Here is a 26,125-nt window from a genome sequence, read left to right as displayed (position 1 = left end):
CTAATAAGTTAGATCAGCTGTAAAGTATCAGGTCAGCACAGCATGGAGGCCAAAGATACAAGGTCTGAAGTCAGATGCCTGGGTTCGAGTCTTACTCTGCCAATTTCTGTGTTCTCAGTCAAGTCAACTTGTGTCTCACGTTCCTCATTTGTAAAATGAAGTTATGCTAGTATCAAATACATTGAGATGTTGTGAAGATCAAATAAGTTATAACACATATAGAGCTTAGAACAATGCCCAACATATGCCAAGCACTGAATAAATGTTAGCTAGTAATAATATAGCTCTGATATATGGTTCGTGCTCAATAAATAGTATTAACTACACAAAGGAGCTTGTCTCTGTCTAGTTAAGCTTAAGGTATCAGAAAGAATTCTCAAGGTTGTTCAAGAAAATAGAGAAGACAGTGAAAACACCAAGAATGTGAGGGTAGGATATGTATCTTCAGGTGTTCCATGCCAGCAGTATGAGCTATTACTCTACATTCCAAGAGGGAAGCCAGACTCTCCTCTAGAGAGGGAAACACACATCCCAAACCCTGGATTGTCTTCTGCTCCGAGGATTTCGGTTAATCACAGGATGTTTATTTTGCAAGTCACTTTTACAATTTGATTTTTCCAGATGCCATGCAGCAACATACCTTTTAATGAAGACGCTAAAACACAGCTCTTTACAATAAATCCAATTTTTTTTAAAGTCTCTTGCAATGGGTCTTTATCAATGAAAATGGCTCACAATACCTAGTCAGGTGTATTCCAAAAAGGTTTTCATTGCCTTGTGTTTACCTGTCCCATATGCTTTTGGGGACCTTCATAACTCAGACTCAACATACTAATTCCAATTATGCTACATAAAAGGCTTTCTTTATTATAAACAATATGAAGTCACTAAGTTAGTACCAAAACCAGCATCAGCATTAAGCTGAAAAGACATTTCTTATGGGGAAGCAATTCAAAGATACTGAGGAACTCAAACAGATATTTATACACCCGTGTCCTTAGTAGCATTATTCACAAAAGCCAAGAGGTTTAAAAACGCTCTTATCCCATTGACAAATGGGAAAACAAAGTGTGGTACATACATAAAATGGAATATTATCCAGTCTTAAGAAGGAAGGAAATTCTGACCCATGTTACAGCATGGATGAGTCTCGACAACATTCTGCTCAGTGAAATAAGCCAGTCACAAAAAGACAAATACTGTGCGATTCCACTCATGCGGTCACTAGAATAGTCAGATTCATGAAAACAAAGCAGAATGGTGATTGCCAAGGTCTGGGGGAGGTCAGCATGGGGAGTTAAGTGTCTAATGGGTAAGCCGTTTCATTTTAAGATGAAAAAGTTCTGAAGACGGATGGTAGTTATGCTTGCACAACTATATGAGTACTTAATCCCACTCAACGGTACACATAACATGGTTGAAATGGTAAAGTTTATGTATATTGTACCACAAAAAACCTATCTATATTATTGAGCTCCTGCAATACATACAAAGGAAAAGGAGCAGGTAGTGAACATGGACTAAAGAAACAGTTCATCTAGGTAATTCTGAGCAAGACAGACCCTAAGGAGTGATCAACACTGCCTTGTCTTTTAAAAAAGCTCCCATTTCCTTTGTTTCAGCTAAAGAGACTTCACTCTAACATGAAAGAGTAAAACTTAACCTCCAAAAAAATTAAAGGGAAAAATATTCAAACTCTACTTGTATTTCAAGTCTCAGTTATATAACCCACAAGTTTTGTTGGGTAACTTTGGTATCTTCAGCAGAGCAGCAATAGTAAAAATTACAGGATCCAAAGCTACCATCTCAAAATGGCACTTGAGCTATCCATAATCTTTACTGTCAAAGCAAAGCATAATAAATTTCACTTAGGTTCATCCCATTAAGATTTAACATTGTTATCCTTTTTAAGTGAAAATACATTTAATTAGACCATAGGGATGAAGAAGCAGTCTGGTTCTGCCACTTCAGTATCCGTTTCTCAGGTCGTATGGACATGATATGAACATGGATAGAACTACCTGCTTCTGGTACTTCATTTTGTCTTTCTTTCTCTTTACCCTTCCCTGCAGCCTTCCTTATTGAAATGTTCTACTACCTTGCTACCATAGAGCTTTTAAGGGGACAGAGCTCTTTGGAAGTGAGGAAGATACATTCCTCCCACATCCCTCATGACACACCTTCAGTGACAGATGTTTCAAAAAAGAGCCCTTCTGTAATGAATCCTGAGAAGTCAGCCTGCTGCAGATCTGACCATCTATTTCTTCTGAAACACTAAATTTATGCTAACTGGGCAAAATGTCTTTCTCCCTAGAAAAGGAGAAAAACATACATTGTTAATTTGACCTCAGGATTGACAATAAATAGAAAATGAATGATTTCATGAGCAGAAAGATGGACTGAACAGCTGACAGTCCTGTACTGATTTTGATAAAGCAGATGTCTTACTAAGGAGGTTATATTTTTGTAAGAAATAGAAAACAGGAGGTAGTGTGATATAATTGCTGCATTTGGGGAGTGCTAGAAACCAGGATGATCAAAATCAGCTCATGGGAAGTCTCTAACAGGTCTCTAATTCAATTCATGTGTCTGCATGAAACATTATCTCTACTTGGTAGAGTCAACCCCTGGGCATTTGTGTACTCATCTGATTTAGTATGATCTGGAAGGATAAACACAAAGTTTCAATAAATTTGAATTATTTTTCTGATTCTTCAAAGGTAAGTTATTTATTTCATTCTGATAAGTTCTGCTGGAATTAAAAACAGGTGGCATATGAATATCCAGTGACACTGGCAGCGAGTCTGCATATCAACAGAAAACAGAAATTTTCTAATCACATCAATCATATATTGTAACCACATGAAAATTACCCCTTTCAATTGCTTAGTGAGAAACATTATTTAAAAGGTCTAAGAACCGTCATCAAGGCCAACACCTCCATACCCTGCAGTGTGTAGTGATGAGTGCACAGAACGGTTGGGGAAATACAAAAATGTTTATTTTCCTAAAAGGCACGTTAAATAGTCGACTGTGACCAATCAAGTTTTAAACGTCTGCTGTCAATTAAGAATAAATTCCTGAATTGATTAAATTTTTCTCCCATTGTGAACAATGAAATTGGGTCTTTATTTCTGCCACATCTGCCATCAGCAAGGAGAAGGGCATGAAATCAAATAAGCACTGGCGTCAAGGAAAGCTTACCTCCTCCACATATTTTTACTGGAGAAAAAATTTGTTTTCCAGTAAGATATTTCATTTAAAAAAAAAATCTGTTTCTACTCAAGGCTAGAGTTCTATTTATTTTTAAAATGAGGCACAGAAACCTCCCAAGTGCAACTCAGATTTACATCTGGCTAATCCTCCAAATGTGACCAAGTTCATGCTGTTTATTGCTAATGAGTTCTGTGATTTTGGGTAACAGGTGTGAGAGATAGCAAATTAACTACCGCTAGTCAGCAGCAAGCGGACAAGAGATGTCTTGGGAAGCTAGTGTGAGCAAACCCTGCAAGTCAATTTCTAATCGCACTTGCCAGAAATTTGGTGGGGGGAGGTGACAAACCCTGCCAAAAAAAAAAAAAAATTCAGTGGTAGAACTTGTTTCCCTTTCCTTTTTCCATGGAATATTTCAACACTCAACCAACAAACACAGCTCAGTCTTTCCTTTCGGTTAACTTCGGGACTGCAGGGAAGGAATGCCTCACACTGCAAAATATGTATCAGTACCTCTGACTTCCTTCCCTGGAGCTCTATCCACTCACACAAAGAGAACCACAGAGGTGATAGAGGATGTCATTTACATGCAGTACAAACAGTGTCCTCCAACACACCTACAGATGAGTGGACAAAGTTTAGTCAAGTCCCCTGGCCTAGAACAATCTGGCCAAAAATACTGTGCAACAGATGAGCACCAGATGAAAACAAAAACAAAAAAGTGAAAGACTGGCGGAAGAACACTTCCCCAAATCAAGTCGCTAATAGCTTAAGACCCACAGTTTGAAAAGCACTTAACTCATCTGAGGGATCGGACTCCTGAAAGTGTCCTCTTGCAGGATCCTTTACCTTCTTTCTCATCTGAGTCCCAAACCAAACCTGTCTTCACTAGTGGTGCTGAACCAGGACTGCGATTAGAATCACGTGGAGAGCCTTCAAACCAAGGAGGTGCTGAGACGCTTTGCAGTCACCTCCCTCCACCTCTACCCCCACCTCAGTTGAAACTGGAATCTCTTGAAGTCAGGCCAGGGGACCAGTGTTTCTTAAAAGCCTCCCAGGTGGCTCCACTACACAATCAGTAGATGAGAGCCACAGCTTTAGACATATGCTCTTTACAATACCATCCAGTTTCTCTCCCAAATCCACTCAAAGACATTAGAGCTCCAATTCCACCCAGGCTGTCCTGTTCCAGAAAGTTCTGGTCATTCCTTCCACCGCCTGCGAGCACTCTGCACTTCCTAACGTGGGAGCAGGCTGAGTTTGAAGCTCTCCACAGCTAGAGGTGGGAGCAGGCTTGGGACCCGTCCCAGGAGGCGAGGAAACGACGGACGCCATCTTGGGGAATAAAAAGCAAAAGCTTGGGGAGTAGGAGGTATAAACTATTGGGTACAACATAGGCTCAAGGCTGTATTGTACAATAAGGGAATAGACAATGTTATAATAACTAGCTGGAAAGTAACCTTTAAAAATTATATATATTTTTTAATTTAATAAAATACAATAAAAACGAAACGCAAAATTCCCATTTCTCTCTGCTCACACAGCACTTCTGGTGCCAAATGTGTGGGGGTTTTCCACACCAAGCAACTTTCCAATTCTCAACGGACACGGAGTGGGTGTCCTATAACTTAATTCAATTCTGACACTAACTGCTCGAAGTTAACACAGACCTCGCTAGCTAAGGGCTCAGGCCCGCAAGGCAGTTTGCTCCCCACTGCAGACGCCAATTCCAAGTCCAGGTTGTGGCCTGGGCTTCTGACCCACCAGCTATAAATCAGGGGTTCCCACGACCCCTCCCTCAGGTTCCACAATTTACTAGAACAGCTCACACTGCTCAGGAAAACAGTTCACTTACCAGACTACTGGTTTATTATCAAGGGTACAACCCAGGAACAGTCAGCCAAATAGAAGAAATGCGCAGGGCAAGGTGTGAGGCCTCCACACTCCCACCAAGACGTACTAAACCCACCGACTCACCAAACCCCACCTTATAGGGCTTTTAAGGGCGGTCTCCTTACGTAAGCGTAAGCACGTAATCAGGTGAGCACGACTGATTGCATCATTGGCCACAGCTGAGGAACTCAACCTCCAGCCCCACTCGCCTTCCGGGAGGTCAGAGGGCGGGGCTAAGAGTGACAATTCCCTAATTAGAAGGTTGGTTCCCCTGGCAACCCGCCTCCATATTTAGGGGCTTTCCAAAATCACCTCATTAACATAAACTCCCCAGCGGCTGAAAGCAGCTTGTTCTGAATAACAAAACACAGTCTTGGGCTTCCTTGCTGGCACAGTGGTTGAGAGTCCGCCTGCCGATGCAGGGGACAGGGGTTCGTGCCCCGGTCGGGGAGGATCCCACATGCCGCGGAGCGGCTGGGCCCGTGAGCCATGGCCGCTGAGCCTGTGCGTCTGGAGCCTGTGCTCCGCAACGGGAGAGGCCACAGCAGTGAGAGGCCCGCGTACCACAAAAAAAAAAAAAAAGATCGTCTTCTCACCTTCACCACTCCAGAGCTGTTTCAGGTTATTTGGGCAAAAACCAAATGTTAGAACAAAAGATGCTCCTATTGCTCATGTCTTCGGAACTTACAGGGCGTTTAGGAGCTCTGGCCAGGAGACCAAAAAATGTATTTGCTATTATATCACAGCAATCCAGGTGTAAGTATACCATCTTAGGTATTCTGAGGGTCTGAGGATATGTTGCTGTGTTAAACACAAAGACAAATTAAAACTGAGTAGAGAGCATACATTTTTTATTTTCCTTGGGCCAGTGGTTCTAACTCTACCAGATATTAGAATCACCTGGAGGGCTTGTTAAACCATCCCACCAACAAAGTTTCTGATCCAGTCCTTCCGGGTAGAGTCCAACTATTTGCACTTCTAACAAATTCCCTGGTGATGCTAATGCCACTGGTCTCACTACACTTCTGGCACGTCCAAATACTCGAACTACCAAAGATTGGTTTTTGTTTTTATTTTTTTATTTTTCCCCCAGTTTTATTGAGATAATTAACATACAGCCCTGTATAAGTTTAACATGTACAGTATAATGATTTGACTTACATATATTGTGAAATGATTACCACAATAAGTTTACTTAACATCCAGTTAACACCCATCATCTCATATAGGTACCCCAAAAATAAAGAGAGAAAATATTTTTCCCTTGTGATGATGTCTTTGGGATCTACCTTAACAACTGTCAACTATACCAGACAGCAGTGGGAACTACAGCCCTCCTGTACTGCCTTACATCCCTAAGAGATTTGTTTTTCCAGTATCTGTCTCTCTAATAATATTGAACATTGACTAGAGATTTTATGAAAGGAATTATTGTTAACTATTGTTTTAGGTGTGAAAATAGTGTTGTATTTATGTTTTAAAAAACAAAATGTTCAAAAAAAACAAACAAAAAGTTCTTATCTTTAAGAGATACGTATTGAAGAAAAAACCTTTTTTTTTAAATATTACAGTTAGAGTTGACATCCACCCTGCACCCAGCCACCCTCCTCATGGGCAACCCTTGTCCTGAAGGCAGGATTTACCATCCCCATGCATGTTTTATGTCATAACAGCATGCATGGATGAATGTATAAAAATAAAACCAAAAATGTGATAGACTAAAAGCATAAAAATGAAACTTAAACAAAGGAAAGCAAAATGGAGAACAGACAAGGGAACGGTGGCCCTTAGGATCTTTGAGGCGGCCCAGAAATGAGCAAGGGACAAGCGGTAACCACTGAGGGAGTTAGGGATTTGTCTGGAAATCTTCCCCATCCAGGAAGTCTCTTACCTGACCATGGTGGGCGCTGACACTTCTGTAGTCACCTGAGAGTACTAGGAGAGAAAAGGAAACTGAGTCAAAAGTTGTCAAAGGAAGGAGCACACAGCAGGGTAAGGTTTCAGAACACAGTTTTGTCTACCTTGAAGGTACCTAGAGGAAAATCTGAAAAGCTGATTATTTCTTAAACTGTAGCCCTAAGACCAGCCTTGGACTTGACTGCTCTGGAGGCATGCCAGGGACACACTCAGAGTGCTAAGCCCTCCTCCTACCTTGAGTAAAACTGGAAGCATCCAGCGAGGCACGGTTTTAGCACCAGCTCTGCTAGTCCTGCGCTAAAGCACCGCAAGCACATCACTCCCCCTCTCTGGGTCCAGACTTCATTATCTGGAAAACGAAGGGGTTTTGGATGTTCTCCAGAGTGACTCCCAAACCTGACAGTACAAAGCTACACTGGAAAAGACTAGTCCTGGGGTGTAATCAAAAGAAAAGAAGGGAGCTAATGGCAGTATACATGCTAGACCCTAGATAGTCCTTTTCTATAGCTTACTTCATTTAACCTCTAAAACCCTTTAGTAAGGGTAGTCTTGATAGCAACAGAAGGCTGTGGCTGAGAGGGTGCGGGAACGTGCCGAAGGTCACAGATCCAGCAGTAGCAAAGCCATAGATCAAAACCAGGAGCTGGCTGACCCCAAAGGGGAAGTTCTTCCCACTACACCCTTGGTGATTTACCGAATGTCATCGTGTTAACTGGTAGCATCACATCAAAGCCACCATGAACTTTGACTCCAGGACTTAAAGAGACATGCAAGATTACATCAAGGGTTAGGTTTGTTTTCTGTGCCAGACTTATCTTTTCAAAATATCTGATATTTTGTAAAAATGCTCTTGACTATAAAATAATTGCCCAATAGAATGCCCAGGAAAATTAGCTTATATTTCTAATGTTTTTACTTAAAAACCTGTATTTTCCTTTCTCTAATATCCCTCATTTAACAGAAAAACATAGTTTCTACCAGTAGGTTATGTCTGGGTACACAAGGAAGAAGCTTGGAGGTTTTGAGCTTGCTTAAAATTTTTAGAGGTAACATCCCCAAATTACTTTTCTCAGCACCTTTTTCCAAAAGCAAAGTTCTTGGCAAGTCATGAAAGATTCAGCTATTTCACATCGTGGCTATTTTTTTTAAGGAGCAATAATTTTCCAGGGATTAGAAATATGACACTCCTATTAGGCCAAGGCAGTGAAGCAGCTTCAGTGGGTGAATGCATTGCATAAAGCAACTGTCTGGCTCTCTGGGTTCAAGGTCATTCTTCCTTCCTTATAGGGATTCACATAATTGGCTACGCACATTCATCCAGTGAATCAGGTGGCAAGACAACCTATTAGATAGATCAGGGGTCTGATGTAGGACACAGCTGCTCTGCTCCCTCCAGGCTCAAAATAATTCAGCACTATCAACCTCCCCCATTACATACGATTAATTTTATAAATAGATAAATAGATATGTATAACTGAATCACTTTGCTGTACACTTTGCTAACACAACATTGTAAATCAACTGTACTGCAATTTTAAAAATAAATAAATAAGCTTTTTAAAATTTTTAAAATATTCTGAAATGAGAAAAAGGAGTATAGATAAATAAAATGGCCGAAACACACCACACACAGCAGAAAATACCAAATGTGCACGAGATACGAGCTTCCCCGAGTGCTCATTGACTCCGAGGTGCTAATAAGGGAGTTCTGCAGAGCCTGCGCTAAAAAGTACCCTACATTTGCCAGCCCTAACCCCAGTCCACACTCTTCTCCCATACCACAGCAGGTGGGCCTTACTAATTGGAACGTGCAGATCGCGTGGCCTGGAAGGTTTGGGCAGCACACACCACCAGAGAGCCCTGAATCACACACACACACACACACACACACACACACACACACACACCCACTCAGATTTTTAGTTCTTACGAAATCTAAATATGCACAATAAATGTAGTTTTAAAACTGAAAGGATGTGTTTGTATGATGGTTTAAAAAAAAAAAGGTGAAGATGGTTTTCGTAAGCACAGATTTCCCCATCAGACTGGTGGTAATGACCCAAGATGGAAACAACAAAGATGCCTTTGTTGTTCAACAAAGAGGGTGAAAAGGGACCCTCTAATCACATTAGCTTGTAGTTCTAAAGGAAGATGGTTGCTCTGAATTTCCCTTTATACAAAGCAACTTCAAAAAAATTCCTATTTTCTTAGTCCATCTTTATGTAGGAAAGTCTGCGTGCCTTTGAAGCCTCAACACTAAACAAACAAGAGTTTTTACAACTCCTGTCTGACCACCCAGGGAGAATCAAATAGTATTTTTTCTCCAGTAGGCCACCCCAGGATACCACGAATAACAAGGAAAAGGAGGAATTCATCTTGTAACCAGGATGTATTTGTCTAGTGCCGTTATTACACTGTTTTAATCTAAATATTTTGGTATATTTTTCACTAGCAAAGCCAAAGGACATCTAATTATTATTCGTCTATCTAGGTAGAAGTTTTGAATAGCAGAAAATAGGTTAAAAGCGAGGGAACAGCAGAGAGGAGGAAGATTAAGGAATTTTCTTCTCAAAATCCCAAGAATCGAGCAGGGATTTTTAAAGTGCTAATGTTCAGAAGGGCAGGACGGTGGAGCCAGGGCCTGGGTGTTCCTTAGGACAGAAACCCTGGGATTAAAACTCTCAAGGGCTTAGACTGCAGGAAGCATTTGGGGAGGGAGTTTCTTCAGCATCACACTAAAGAGCTTAGTTGCATGAAAGTATTTTAGAATCACAGGAAGGTCTTACCGTCATAAACATCTTAAAATGTACTCCTTTAATCATGTCCCATCCCTGCACAGAGCCTCCATGTGGGCCAAATAAAGACCAGATCCTGTAGCCAGACACTAGGGAGCCTCTCCTACCTGACCCCAAACTGTCTTCCCGGGCTTGGTTTCTACTACTAGCCCTGAGGCTCACGGTGCTCCAGGCCCCCTGCCGTCCCTGCTGTTCCTCCTGTGTGCAGGCACTTCCACCCAGCCATGCCGATGGGGATGGTCTTTTATTCACCCGAAATGCCCAGCTGTCCTCATCTCTCTACTGACTCAACCTTCAAGACAGAAGGATGAAACCAGGGTTAAAAGCCCTCCTCCTGGATCACAGCTCTGCCTCTAAACAACCCGGTGGCTTTGGACAAGTGACTTCATCTCCTTCCCCGCCTCAGTTTCTTCATCTGCGAAATGGGGATGATAAAGGCTATCTCATTGTGAACTTTAAGTGAAACCAGGATGATAATCAACACATGCTCATCAACTTAGTGTTACTTCCCCCCCTCAAACTAAATGCCCCCATCCCCTTAACCCCCAAGCCTTCCTTAACACCTGCAGCCAAAAATAATCTCTCCCGTCTCTAAAGTCCCCTCCTAATTTAACCCAGCTGTGCTGGGTTTCCCCCGCCCACTCCCCCACCCTCTAACTGCATTATCACTACCCCTCTAATGTCAGCACACCTACCACACCGTGTGCTTTTTGGGGGAGGCAGGACCCTGGTTTAATTCATGTTTGTATTCGTTCCACTGTCATACAGATAATCGAATTATAAGAAGCTCAGAATTCTAGAATTAACAAGACCCTTTAAATGATCTAGACAAAATGATCTAGTTTTCTTATTCTATAGGTAAGAAAACTGAACAGGGACTTCCCTGGTGGTCCAGTGGTTAAGACTCCACGCTTCCAATGCAGAGGACATGAGTTCGATCCCTGGTCTGGGAACTAAGATCCCACATGCTGCGCGGTGCGGCCAAAAAAAGAAAACCGAATAACCACACCATTGGTGAAGTGACAGAACCTCTTCCTATGTGACAAACTCGAATGGGTGGATGGATGAATGGATGGGCAAATGAACATAGGGACAGACCAACCAGCCATCAGCTACAGCTTTCAAGATATTGTCAGCAATTCAAACCCGAGGGGATAGTGAGCCAACTCACCATATAATAACCCCCTCATCACTCAGGCTTTCTTCATCTACCAAAAAGCTTTAAATGCCATCCATTTCTTTAAAAGTCTTTATGGGGCTTCTCTGGTGGCGCAGTGGTTGGGAGTCCGCCTGCCGATGCAGGGGACGCGGGTTCGTGCCCCGGTTCGGGGGGATCCCGCATGCCGCGGAGCGGCTGGGCCCAGGAGCCATGGCCGCTGGGCCTGCGCGTCCGGAGCCTGTGTTCCGCGGCGGGAGAGGCCGCAGCGATGAGAGGCCCGCGTACCGCAAAAAAAAAAAAAAAAAAAAAGTGGAAAAAGTCTTTATGATATACAGATCAAGAAGATTCACCATGCCAGAGGACTTGAGTCATCGTATCCCTCATCCACAGCAGGGTCTCTTAGTTAATTTACAATCTGACTGTATTCAAAACTTTTCAGGTAAACAGCAGCCCGGCCACCACCTGACGTACCTGACTCATGCCACGACTTTTGCTGAAAGCCCATCCCATGTTGCCAGTCACAAGCTCGTTCCCACAGGAAGGCCACAGACGGACCGTCCCTGGGAAGAGCTCAGAACGCGATATCATTTCTTGCTCCTCGCCTCCATTCTGCCGCCTCCATCTGTCCCTCCATTTATTCAGCGATGTGCAGTCCCGGCACGATAAACCCCATCCCCGAGATAATGAGAGGAATTATGCAAAGGCAGATTGCAAAGCACTTGGCAAACCCTTAAGTCTGAAGGTTTTGGATATAGGAGCCCATTCCCCTTCACTCTGTAAGGTTCAGGAAACACAGCAGTCCTCTCAGATGGCAGGAAGCTCTGAACTAAGACCTGGGGCATAGGAAGACTTTTCCGGAATGCCTCCCCAAGAAGCCAAGTGACTGACAGGAAGCAGCCTCGGGAAACATTCTGTAGTGTTGCTGTACCATATTTTAAAATGCCCACCTCTCTCCATACCTCTTAGAGCTTTTAAACGGACTGGTTGTGCAATGTGGGGAATGGACCAAGTAGAAAATATTTGGTGTAGGATGGCTGGGACCGGAGTTAAGATGTGGAAAGCAAGTTCAGAGCAACTGAAGATAACACACAAAGCAAACTGCCATAGCACTGAGCTGTCACTGTCCTTTCCCTTGTAGGGGTGTGGCTACTCCAGGAGCGTGTGAGGCAACTCAAGGAGGCCTTCCGTGTTGCACAGGATCTGTCTGAGAGAATGATGATGGTGGTCCAAATGTCAGAAGATGTCTGTGGACACTCCACCTAACCCGCACTACTGGTGACACCCCTATCCCCACACTCTGCTTTATTTCTCTATGGTATTTATTGTTACCTGACATTAAATCGTATCTCTTTTTATTTTCACCATTGCCAGTCTCCCCTGCCAAAACATAAGCTTCTTTAGGGCTTGACTCTGTTTTCTTCACGTCGATATTCCCCATACTTAGAAGAGCATCTGACGCAAAATAGGTGGTGAATGAGTATCTCTTAAATGACTAATTGAGATCCACTTCCCAGATCAGAAACCTATTCGCGTAGACCCATGGTTACTAAGTTACCAACAACAATGGTTTCTCTCTCCCAATACAATAGTATTGGGTTTAATGTAACACCCACTTTGACCCTGGCCTCTCTCTACTAATACCTGAGGAAAGTCAGCAATAAACCCAGAGAATGAAAGAGGTGCTTCTAGTAATTCTACTGGGATAGCAGGTGTTCAATGGGAGTGTCGGACAAGCCAGAGTGTAGAGTCACTTTACCAGACCTGAGAAGGGACACCATTGACCGTGGTTACTGGACTATTCCAGATGCAAAGGGCACAACTTGTTTCTTGGAACAAATGGGCCTACAACGGATGGATGTCATCCCGCCTCTGGCAGTGAGGAAACCACGAGGGGTGACATTTTTTTCCTGTGGCCACAAGGACCCCACGGCCATCCAGAGTGTAGTACAAAGTTAGAGTTGCCCTAAGGAAGACTACACTGGGGACAGAGGCAAAAATCAGTTTGGAGGGCTTCATTTTAGAAGAAAATGTGCTTGTTGACCAATATATAGCATAAAAAGTTCTCACTGAACAGAGCTCTATGATTCCAATAAAAAAGAACGTTTTAAAAATAAAAATACAGGGCTTCCCTGGTGGCGCAGTGGTTAAGAGTCCTCCTGCCGATGCAGGGGACACGGGTTCGTGACCTGGTCCGGGAAGATCCCACATGCCGCGGAGCGGCTAGGCCCGTGAGCCACAGCCGCTGAGCCTGTGCGTCCGGAGCCTGTGCTCCGCAATGGGAGAGGCCACAACAGTGAGAGGCCCGCGTACGGAAAAATAAAATAAAAATAAATAAATAAATAAAAATACATATTTAAAATCACAGTAATTTGTGCATGCAAAATCTCTTTTAAAAGTATAACAAACTATATACTTTGTGTATATTTTCTTCCTTCTATTATGAATCATCTTTTCTGCAAAAACTAGAATTAGGGTAACTATTGACAGCAACATACAGGTTTTTCAGGATTTTCAATTCGAAATTACTGTAACTTTTCACAAGCATATGTGTGCAGAGTAGAATTTCAGCTCAGTTGCAATATACTACCTGAGAGAAATTTTTCTTCATTGTTCTTGCTACTTCAAGAATAACTCAACAATGAAACAACCACATACTGGATTCTACTGTCTTCTCCCCCAAACTGTGAAATTTTTCTCAACAAAATTGCTTTAAATGAATACATTTTAAACAATAATAAACCGCAATACTGCTGAGGTTTGGCCCATTGATATGCTTTTCCACTAAATGGGTAAGAAAATGCAATATGCACGTGAGAAAATGTTGTAGGTTTTCCCCTTCTGTCCATAAGCAAGCCTCAGCTTCCTCACACACGAAAATGCTGATGTGCGGTCCGTCTACCTCCCCTGAAATGGTCTCTATATGCGTGAAGGAAAAGAATGGTATCTTAACAGCCTAGAAGAGAAGCAGGCACTAAAGAAGTAGTTGAGGAAGGAAGAAACTAAAAGGGGAAGGAAAGGAAGGGAGTTGGGACTGACCTAAAAGGCTGAGCAGGGTAGGCAGACAGCAAAGCCAAGACAGGATTCTGCCACAGATGACCTTTCGCCCTCTAATCACAGTGTACATCTCAGACACCTTCAAACCAGGGACCAGTTTCCTAGCAGAAGGCCAGAACACTCCTTGAAGATCAGTTGAGCCATTTTTCCTTTTTCTTCAAGAACAGCAGTAGCGTCTGCCAAAATACATCCTCGACCTGCCCATCCATCTTTCCCCTCCCCCTCTCTGAGCTCTCCTCTATCCATCATGCTAAACAAACCCCTCTGCTCCTCACTCTCGTCCCCGTTTCAATCATCATCAACAACAACAAAGACATGTGCGAGGGCTTGTGGACATGTGGCCCCGTGCCAAACACTGAACAAACAAACGAAAGTTAACAGACTCGCTCCCATCTTTGAGGAGCTTACCGAAGAGAATATTGTTGGGTTTTACAAATTTTACCACCAGAAAAAACTCTGGGTCCATGCCCTATTAACAGCAGGTCTGTGGCTTTGGGTACAAAGGGTAGCATGTTTTATAAGGCCCTGTAAATCAAAGTGAGTTCTCTCCCACCCAAGCTCTGTCTGCCCATATAAGCACAAAGTGGATGTCTAAACCATGAAAGCAACTCTTTTCGAGGAATGTCTTCCTTTCTTCTTTTTCCAATGCGCTGGATTTGTTGTTGCAATCCTGAAACAGCACGATCTTGTGCAGGACACAGCCAACCGGGCTCCGTGAATGTCTGAACCATGTCTTATTTGCACACATTATGTAATTATATCCCAAGATGTTTATGCTGGACACATCGCTCAGAAAAATGTTCAGGTGCAAAAAAAAAAGGGTTAAATGGAAAACAGAAAGGAGGCACAATGATTTCTGCTTTTCGAGAGCAGAGGAGTCTTCCTCTCAGTAAATGCATATGTTAAAAGTTGTTTTTTTCCTCCAGACGTTTCTATTCTCATGTTTTAAAGAAGCATAAGCTCTGAATGATCTTAGTCCAGAAAATAAAAATTTCTGGGATTTTCTTATAGGGAAGTTCAAATTGTAGAAGAACATTTGATATTTTCAGTTTTCCTGGAGATCGGAAGGACTTTCAGAATAATGCATTTTTTCCTCAACAAAGGGCATCTGCAGAGCTTAGCCTGCTGAAAAGAATCATTCTGACAGTCTTAATGTATTCTTTTCAGGAAAGCCCTGCTCAGAGAATTCCACAGAAAAATAACATCAGTACCCCAGGAAAGCATCCATCTAAATCATTATAGCTTCTTGTAAATAGATGAGGCCAGAGGATTTTCAATATATTTGAGGTATTAGATTGAGAGGGGAATAGGAGTGATCATCTTGAATATTACATATTTTTCACTTTCTCCTGACGGACCAATATTAAAACAAATATTTGAATGATTTGCCAGTCTTTCAAAGAACATCTCACAGGAAAGCCCACTTTCAGAATCCTGCTGGAAGACAAAAATATCCCTAAGGTAGGAAATATAGAGTTACATCACCATTGCATTGGAGATGTACTGGAGAACAATAACCCCAATACCAAGAATTGTTATAGCACAATATTAATAGAACAAGCCCCCTTACATCCACGGCTCAGACTATTTTGCAAACACTCTTTCTTGTTGGGATGATACTACCAGGGCATGAGAATAAGAGGAATTTTCATGACTTGTCTCAGGTCACTGGTCAGCTGGAGTGGTAGACAAGATGTAAATACTTGATTGTGGCCTGCTGACCTAAAAACATCAACCACATACCTTTCAAGTAATAATCTAAAGAATCCTAATTCCAAGCCATTTTCAAGGAGACCCATATTAGTCCTTCCATTAAATTCTGATTTTGCCCCTTTTTCTCTATTTCCATTACCACCCACCATAGTACAGGTAAGGCATAGGATTACAGGAAAGTTCCTAAGTGGTCTCCCTGGCTGGAACCAATCTCTCTCTGTCTCTGTCTCGCTCTCGCTCTCTTTCTTACATCCCTGGAGTACAGAATAGAAAGCAAAGCTTCCTCAAACACTGGTTTTACCATATCCTGCCCCAGAACAGGAAGCAAGTTCCCCATTGCCTATCAGAATATGTAAAGTTCTCAACCATCAATCTCATTCCTCACCACTCACCCGATGCAGAGAAATCTCCAGTTCTCCCCCTGCTTCCCCTGACATGTTTATTCACCCTTCAGTTCTGGGCCACCACACTTTCTACTCAACTAGGTTTCCTCAATACACACCCAGTGATCAAGCTATCAGAATGGAAGAGCAGCTTGGAGCCCACTTGGTCCAGCCCGGCCGACCTCTCCACACAGCTGACCATACAGACATCCAACTTCTCCTTCACGCTTTCAGGGGTGACGGAGTCACCGCTCTGAAAAACGGTGCCCTGTCAGACATTTTAATTGTAAAAAAACTCTTATTTGAACTGAATTCTTGTATGTTCACTGGTACATACTGGGGAAGGATGACAAGGGTTTGGGGCAGTGCTGACCAGCTTGAGGACTCTAGGCTCAGGCCTCTGCCCAGGATTGTGTAGCATGGATGGGTAGCACGCCTATAACCCCTGCATGGTAGCCACATGGGAAGATCTACACTAATAGTATTGGTTACTCTTTTAAAATCTGGCACCCCAAATTGAACACATTCTGCACAGACCATGTCAAATCCAATTTATTTCATCAAGCTCTCCCCCAATAACTAAAGCCCACACTCATTTTTCCTCTTCCTGATTACTAAGTGCAAAATTTCTGCTTGAACTGAACTTGATATTTGACATCATGACTTTTGACTCTATTTACTTTAGGATTTTCCTAAATGAGCATCTTATTTCATGTGTGTCAGATTGACTTTCCCAAAATGACTACAACTTCATTAGGGGCTAGGTATCGTTGTCATCATCGTTATACCTACAAGTACACCCTACAGGTCTGGCCACATATTAGGGCCTCCCAAAAACATCTGCAGAACTGATTCTGCAGCCTCTGAACGGGAAAGCTATGGCTTAGAGGCTATGGTCTGATTCAAAAGCTATAAACCTCACCTGAAGAGGAAGTTTATCATTCTGCCTGTTTATTCAGGCAGAATCTAAACAATGACACAGACTTTCAGACTGGAAAACTTAGTACAAATAAACGCTTCCAGACAGGTCCAGATTGGGAAGGAGGGCTGTGGAATTCCTTCTCCTATCTGGGTTATTAGGCCCAGATACTCATCACTCGAGTTATAAAGACTATTTAAATGATGTTGCATAGCTTTATTTAAAGCTACGTTTGCTTTCAGATTAGACTTTAACATTTAATAAATTTCCCATCAGAATATGGTAAGAGTGGAGAGTATTTTGATTTAAGCTTCATTTCAAGTATGAAACTAAAGCTGTGCTAGTTAAAACAGGCTCTAATTGTAATTCGGCCTCCCAGGAAAGTCAGGACTCTTGGATTCCCCTAATCCGCTTCCTGTAGGGCTGAAAGGCCTGGGAATTGAGTGAATTTACATATTCTTCCTTGACCACAAAGCTAAGTCACAGGGTCCTAGCCAAACTCTTGTCTCACTCCTGTGGATTCGAGCTGACTTGTCCCTGCATGGCTCAGCTCAGAATTCACCTTGGAGAGAGTGAACTTTAAGGTAAGAATCCTGCCACAGAAATAGAGGCAACACCTTCCTTTCCTGGAGAGGAGCCCTAACTCTCTTTTTCCTCCTCTCCCACCTCAAAAGCCCGTACACTTGAAACTCTGATAGATTAATGGGAAGTCGGCACTGGTCCCTCTGGACTTGATCCATTTTTAAGTGAGCTCTGAGAACTTGGACACTTGACAGATCCTAGAAGGATGAAATATGAGGAGAGAAAAGGAAGTTTGACACATGCAGAGAATACGATCTCTGGGGCTGGAGAGAAGCTCAGAGAGGGGAAATATTAAGACAGGATGCAGAATACAAACTTAATTGACTGATAACACCACTGAAGAAGAAAGACCGGCTTCTCCGCTAAAGTTTGAAAGTTGAGCAGTTAATATGAACTTGTAACTTTATGCAAAAAATTCTTGTGGCTCAGGGCAGGCGAAGGACTTTAGTGATGCCCTTGAATTCATCTTCACTTTCACTCTTCTTGTCTGGTCTGTGCAAGGCAGGTGGAGTAAGAGGGGAAAAGTGATTTTATGTGGACCGTGAAAGATAAGGTAAAAATAACTGCACTGCAAAACAGATTGTTTGCCATTCTTACCTTTATGAATCCCAAGGAAGAATAAAAGTGATAATTTTTATCACTAGGATAGGGGCAAAGCAGGCCTGGGACACATTTTCAATGCAGATCTTCAGGGGGAAATTAAATCCCAGCTCTGTTTCTCTCTCTGAAAATGGCATTTCCATACAAATCTATTCTGTTCATTAAAAGCCAACATTATTCTGAAGCACCACCGATTCATGAGTTTGGCCAGTACTGAGGGATCTATTTATTTTAATTCTACAGCAGTACCTTTAAAACTCTGAAGGTTAGGTGGTTGGGAACACCAAAAACTAACCATTTAGTCCACATTTATATAAGCAGCAAACAACTGGTAAAGAAAACGAAAATCTACATTCTAGTCTATACGAATACCCTTTTTTTAAATCCAGTAAATAAGACGACTTGAAGAACTGAAAATAATATCAGATTAACACCTAATTCAGTGCAGGACACTTAGTAGGTACTTGGTAAGTTATCAATGAGTGAACAACCGATTTCTTTAAAACATCAGAATTTATTAAATAAAAACAACAAAGGGAAGATTGCCTTCTCATGGGCAAAGAATGTTGAAAAGAGAAATCAAAATTATATTACCACTGAAATCTCCCATAAGACCATGACCAAAGGAAATGAGAACCTAAAAGAAGTAATAAAAACATTTCATGATTCACAGTACTTACGCTGCATCTCTTTCAAATTAACTGATTCTATAATCAGTTGCATCATCCCTATGAAATGAACATAACTCAGAACAATAAAAAGACATTGTGTGAGCTAAACCAAGATTGTTATGAGGCCAAAGTTCTTTTGAGACAATGTACAGGTAGATGTTAGTGCTATAAGATAATATGAAGAGAAATGCTTTCAATCGGGCTGCCTTAGCATGAACTGTTAACCATACAGGGTTTTTCTGAGGAGTGTGCGGAATTCTCAAATTTTCTCCACTCCCAACCATGACTAAGATGAGCTCTATCTTCTTGTACTTCCACAATCTGCTTTGGATGAGTATTGTCTATGGGCATGGTTTATAATTTTTCATTATTTTCTAGAGGTTTCCTATTTCACAAATGTATCTTGGTACAGATATCATTCTACAGTTAGAAATAAACCAATCTCTTCTAAATTACTTAGCTATCAATCCATGGAAATATCGCTGTTTGGGTAAGCACTTTATAGTTTTCTCAAGTTCCTCTATTTAAAAGAAATTAAATTTTTATCGTCTCACGACCCATTTTAATTTTTTTTAAAGAATGGGAGTCATGTTGGATAAGGTTGCATTGTCCTGTTCAGTGATGTCAAATAAAATGCAGCCAAGTAGACTCTAGACAAAAGTATCAGACTTCACCTGAGTTTTAAACAAAAAAGAACCCTCTCCTACCACAATCATTCAAAGGGTAAGATTAATTCTGTATCTCTCTGGAAGGCTTTATTTCTCAAATTACAAAAGTGTCTATCTTCGGTAAACTCCTAAATAGATAATACATACCGCATTTCCTTCTCAGCGATGTTTGTATTTCATCTCCCAATAAATCCATTTTGTTAAAACACTGATTTATTTCAACTTTGCAGCCAAAATTAAAGACATAACATGTTGTTCTTTGTTGCGTGAAAAACAACCTTCAAATTAATTTCATGTAATGATGTTTACATAGATGTGAAGAGATGAATTTGAAATGTTCGATCCACATAGGTAAAATAAAATAAATTAGGATCATTATAATCAGGCAGACCAAAACATCAAGGTGTTCAAGGTGAGGGAAGAAAGCAAGGATGGAAGATTCTGTGAAAACAGGACCAGGTCTTGTACCAAACCTTACAGAAGAGTGGTTCCAGTTCTACCTATGATAAAACAGCAAGATAAGTCTTAAATAGAAGGTGCATGGTGGGCGGGTTTCTGCAAATCTTCAGGACACCCAAACATATGCATGAGGCTAGGGAGGGAGGTGGTCCCTCCAGGAATAGGGAGGGCAGTTGGGGAGCAAAAGCCCCACCACGACTGAATATGCAAGAGGAAGGGCAATGGAATAATCAAAAGCAGAGAGCGCCTTAAAAAGAATGGAGGCCAGCCCACGCTGAAGAAGACTTTCTTGCAGTCCATAGAATGCTTTGTCTTGTCTCTGTGTGTGGACCTGTAAAGAATGAATGTATTTTGTCCTTTAGGGGTGATTTTAACTTCAGATTTTCTATTTGAAAATGTTATATCTAATTCATATACACAGACCACCCACCCCCCAGGGCTTGTGGAATTCTTTAAATAAATCAAATAAATCAAATATTAACTGCCTTCCCTAACTCTAATTTAAGTATGAGAACTGATAAGTTTTCCTGCCCTTTTTTAAAGGAAACTCCTTGAAGAAATTATGATACATTCATTCTGTTCCATCCAATACTGCCATGCCATTCATAAGAATAAGGACGATCGAGTTGTTTGGGCTCAGAAAGCTGATCATAGTATATGAACACGTGGGCGAAAACGCAAGCAGCGCAAGAAGAGGCATGACCACCCACATACACCAGGGTAGCTTACCTGGGAAGTAGGTACAAAACATTTAAAGGATGAATGAATGAATGAATGATAAATGCTCTAAGTGGCTGCTTTATAAATTGAGCAGCTGGTTCTCATGTGAACAAAACCTTCACAGACAAGTTTAACCTGCTCAGCAGGTGTAAGAGTCCATTGCTTTTTAATTGGCAAAAAGAATCTTCTCCAGTTTTTACTTATTCTACTGATTGCAATGACAAAAGTGAACAGCTAGGCTTTTTTGTGTTTCTTTTTTTCCCTTTCTGGCCCCTCTACACTCTAATTCTTGGGCAAATTTCCTATACAGACTAATTTTCAAAACTCGTGGGAAGAATTTATTTAGACCAGCACATTCAAGGAAAAAACCGACAAGAATTTAGTCTTGCTTCTTTCTAGGGATTTAAAATAGTCCTGGTCCCCTGGCCCAGAAGAACTCAAAAATCACAGTTTTACGTCATTTCTATTGCAGGCCCTAAAGCAATCCAGAGGAGAAAAGGAAAATAAATAACATCTAACTGGGTTCTGCTGAGCTGGGATGAGAATACAGATGGACAACCCTTATTTCTCTTATCATCAATCACATCTGGCAGCATGGCTAATAAGATAAATTGTCACAAAATAGCAAAAGTGTTTCCCTTCAATAAAGGTGCTGGCTATGAACAAATAAAATATTTACAGGGTCTTAAAAATGCATGTTATGCCTATTTCTGCTCTCTTAGGAGGCAACAATTTTGAGACACTTATTCTTCATTATCAGAACAATAAGCACACCCATCTGAACAACTAACACACAATCCTTCGCCAATATTTAGTGAATAAATTATGCTGGATCGTTTTACATTAGAATTATGCCAACATCATTGATCATTTCTTCTTTATTTCACTCTCTCTTTCATTAAAATAAATACAATTTTACTTAGAAAAACTTTTAGCTCCAATGTTTACCTCTCTTCTTGGAGGTATTTTATTTTAAAACAAGCCCTTTCTTATACTAAACTGAACTCTGCAGGAATCCATGGTTTTAGGACTAGCTCCCTTCTAGCTATTCTGAATCCCAGTCATCCTTCCAGACCAGCTAAAATCATGCCTTACTCCCTAACAATGCACCCTCACCCAGAGCACACTTTTGGGGAAATTCCTCCAACGCTGTTGTTCTCTACTATAAACTCTTTTATCCGTAACTTCAACACTTCAAATATCCCAGAATTGTCTCTCCATTGGACTCTAGTTTCCATAGTTCCTGGAGGGAGCAACTATGGTGTACTTTTTTCCTTTCTCTCTTTTCCACACATCATCAGGCATTCAGCCAACCTTCTTGAATGAATGATTGAATGAAAAAAGTGAATGATCACAATCCATCCCTTTTGAAAATGAGCTTTGGAATTAACCACCTACATGTTGAGGTGATTCTCCTGCAGATGTTCTAATGTCCCCTTAAATTATCCAGCTGATTAAAAGGAGCAATGACTAGAATGTTAAAAGAACAATAAACACAAAAGATAGTTCTATGGTGCATCTTAATATAGTACATTTGGAAACATGACTTAATGAAGTACAATCCAGTAACCCTGGTGCCATAAGGCAGGCTTTTGGTTTTGTATTTTTAAGAGTTTCACGGTTGGAGGTAATGCCACTTAATGCAATACATATTTGACTATGTAGAAAAAACTATACGTCTCTTGAAAGTATCACAAGAAGTCCCAAACAGAGACATTTGACCCAATCAGATGAGGAGCTGCTTTGATTTTCCCTGGCTTGAGTGAGGCTACTGTGTTTCAGAGCTTCCCAACATGTGGCCACGTGATGTTCACACGTATGCTTCCATATTGATCTCTTCAGCCCTGTGTTGGCTGGACAGAGCCTGGGTGGCCAGAGCCCTCAGAACAGCTGGAACCCCTGGACCAGGCATCTTTGGCCACATGCAACCTTATCTATTGGTTCCTGAGTGTGCGCCTTACAAATATTTTATGTGCCATAATGTGGAAAAGCATGAGAAGCAACCAAAGTGACTCTCCTACTTTGCCACTGAGTTGCTGAGTAGCAACCCCTTGCTGCCTTGGCACAGATGGCCGAAGTAATCAAAGCCTGCTGTAATATGAAACAAAAACTCTACAGATATTCCCCAAGATAGAGAAACACAGAGAGAAAGAAAGATAATGGGATGAGAATTTGGCAGTATTTTGCATGACAAGTGTATTTGTTGTGGGAAAAATAAATACTATTATAACAGCCGATCCCAGAGCCTCTTGGGGAGGAAACTGCCTTTATTTAGGAAAATATATTTATGAGCCACTTGGGGGCAAGGGAGACAGGAGAGAAAGGAGATAGTGTAGCTAACCTCTTGATGTAAAAATATTATGGAAATTTGAGAGAGAGAGAGAAAGAAGAATCAGCAATTTGCAGAATCCCAGAGTCCATGGAGAAAGGATGGCCAGTAAGATATTGAAGAACAGGGATGTTTATTATAAGTTTTGAATTACTGGTATTGCTGTGATTCTAAAACCCCTTTCATTAAAGTCTCTACATTCATAATGCATTGTGTGATTTTTTTTTTTTAAATCATGGAAAGGAGTCTGAGGCTTTGAGTTTGTGCAGAGGGAAGAGAAAGGGACAGCCATAGAGGGGTACATATGAGTGAGATTAAGGATTCAGTTGGAAAAGGAGCTAAAAACAAGAAATGGCCAAAAAAGCCCTGGAAATTCAAGGATATCTTGACAGGGGATGGTGAGGGAAGTGGGTTCAAGCCCTTCAAAATCTGAGGGATGAGGATATGAGGAAATCTTAACTAAATCTTAAGAGGCAAGTTAATGGCTACCTTCTGGGAGATACAGAGTAATACATAAAGATACAATGTAAAGGAATAGATAGTAAGAGATGTGGTTGGCAATATATAATGTTCCTATCATGAATATGAGTGCACATTAGAAAAATGAGGCTTCAACCTCCTTTTAAATAGTCTCCCTTATACTCTCCAGTTTAAAAAATCCTAAAGCCCAGATAAACAACAAGGTCCTACTGTATAGCACAGGGAACTGTATTCAATACCCTGTAATAAACCATAATGGAAAAGAATAGGAAAAGAATATATATATGAACGATTCAGATATATGTATATGTATATACATACATACATATATATATATATCTCTGAATCGTTATGCTGTACACCAGAAACTAACACAAAATTGTAAATCAACTATACTTAAAAAAACACACAAACAAACAAACCCTAAAGGCCAGATGTGATTTTTTTGGATGTGTTTGCTATAAGGTCACCAATCACCCAGATACTCAGAGTTCCATAAAAAACCCATACTACTGATTTTGCGTGTCTACCAACATAGTGACAAATGTATACAGTTCCCCTTGAACAATACAGGTTTGAACTGCACAAGTCCACTTACATGCGATTTTTTTCAATAACTGCAGAGTGCTACACAAACCATTGTTGGTTGAATCCATGGATGCAGAACCAAGCACACTGGAGGGCCAACTATGGGACTGGAGCACCCATGACTTATGGAATCTGCAGCCAGTCCTGGAACCAATCCCCCTCATATACCAAGGGATGAATGTTTACATTTTTGTTTGCTGAAGATGCAATATTTTCATAAAATTATCACATTATTAATAATGGAAATTCTAAATGGTTCTGCCTTCCTGCGCACAGGGTTAATATAATGATTTCCTGCGCACAGGGTTAATATAATGATTTCCTCTTCTCACATAATTATGACGTTACTATTAGGGACCTGTATATTCTGAGTTGTATTTCCAATCATTACAGATGTATCTGGCACTGAATTATTCACGTTTTCTCGGTATAAACCATCGTGTTCAATGGGTGGCATGTGACAGACAACTGGGCAAAGACAGAGCCACAATTTCCTATCTAGTCCATGATCCCAAGCTAAGTCCATCAGGCAACCGAGACGGCTGAGTCATTAATCTTCTTGAAAGAGTGGGTTGTTCACAAAGACACTCAGCTGATCAACTGGTTCATCTTGGCTGTAGTAGAGACTGGACTTTTTCTTCTGCGGTTTAAAACCAAGGTAAAAACAATCGGTATTTTCCAAAACCAAATTACAGTTTTGGGTAAATAAACAAAATTTTGACTAGAATGAAATATTTTTAAGTACCTGTATTTTTTAGTTCTCAAAAATATACATATTTTATTAAATTAGTCTATTACCTGATCCTGCTTAACTTAACCACGACTAATGGTGTCAAAAGCTGGCAGTGAAGTGGTTAAAAGCTCTACTTCTGTACTTAATTATGGTCAAAATGAATTTTAGCATGCAGACTTAGTGTTCTCACAGAGCTATGGAATAATCCACGGGTCTAAGAACCTCTAATTCCTAATTGACACAGTAGCTTATAATTGCAGTTTCATAGTGTTTAGTATAAACATTCAGCTTCAAAAAAAAAAAAAGCCCATAATATGAATGTATGATTAAATAAATTCACCTGAGATCTATTTGGAACACATTTTTTCTTTCTGACAAATCACTCATTCTCACGTTTGGATAACACAAGGGTGATTTTTAAAGCACTGATGCACTTGAACACTCTTCCAAAGCAAAGAAATCCATGCCTTTGTGGTGACATGTTTCTTCTTAGATAAATATGTCACAGTTATATACTGCATATAACAGATTCTATAGCTTTTCAGTCTAAAAAAAGGTGTTTTATACACCCTATACTGTACTAAATTTGAAACTTGCATGCAGAAAAATAGAAGCCATCTTGAAAAGTAAAAGAAACAAATTACTTCTGTAGAGAAAAGAATTCTAGAACACAGTTACACTGAAAACAATGGTTATGGGCATAAAAAAATGACAAGACATATAGCAGCTCATTAAAAATTCGGAGGACATTGGAAAAGGCAAATTTAATTTGCCCACCTTCACCAAATATGCTGAAAGATGTCCAACAAATACAACATACAAAGTGTGTTCTATGAAATTTTAAAACTCACAAGTTATATCATTTTCAGTCAATGCTTCTAAACAGAAGCGAGAAGCTGCATTTACTAAAAGCTTACCTAGACAGGGATCAAAGGGAATACAGATAACTGAGAGAACCAAACTATCGGTTAATGTGGCAACAAATGCTCAGTGCAGCAGTTCTGAGCTTCCAACATACCAAAAGGTAGCAAAGTATAATATCTTCATGTTTACCTTGCCCCATTCCTCAAGGGTTTGAGCTACCTAAATTGCTCTATGACCATCGTAGAGCCATAGATATTAAGAATTATCAAAGACCTTAAATGTATTTCTGGTCCAGACTTTTGTTTCCTGACAAAACATTGCTACTCTTCCTTTAGAGAAAACTCAGACCTGGAGCGTATAGGTAACTTTCATCCTGTAAGTGCTG

General features: G+C 40.9%; 1 pseudogene; it reads right to left on the bottom strand.

Annotated features, from left to right (window-relative positions):
* LOC137232657 (uncharacterized) overlaps positions 1–26,125 on the bottom strand; it is a 976,682-nt pseudogene that overhangs the window by 873,765 nt on the left and 76,792 nt on the right.

The sequence above is a fragment of the Pseudorca crassidens genome, chromosome 10 (genome assembly GCF_039906515.1).
Source record: "Pseudorca crassidens isolate mPseCra1 chromosome 10, mPseCra1.hap1, whole genome shotgun sequence".
Classification (NCBI taxonomy): Eukaryota; Metazoa; Chordata; class Mammalia; order Artiodactyla; family Delphinidae; genus Pseudorca; species Pseudorca crassidens.
This window is presented reverse-complemented; position numbering and strand designations above follow the sequence as displayed.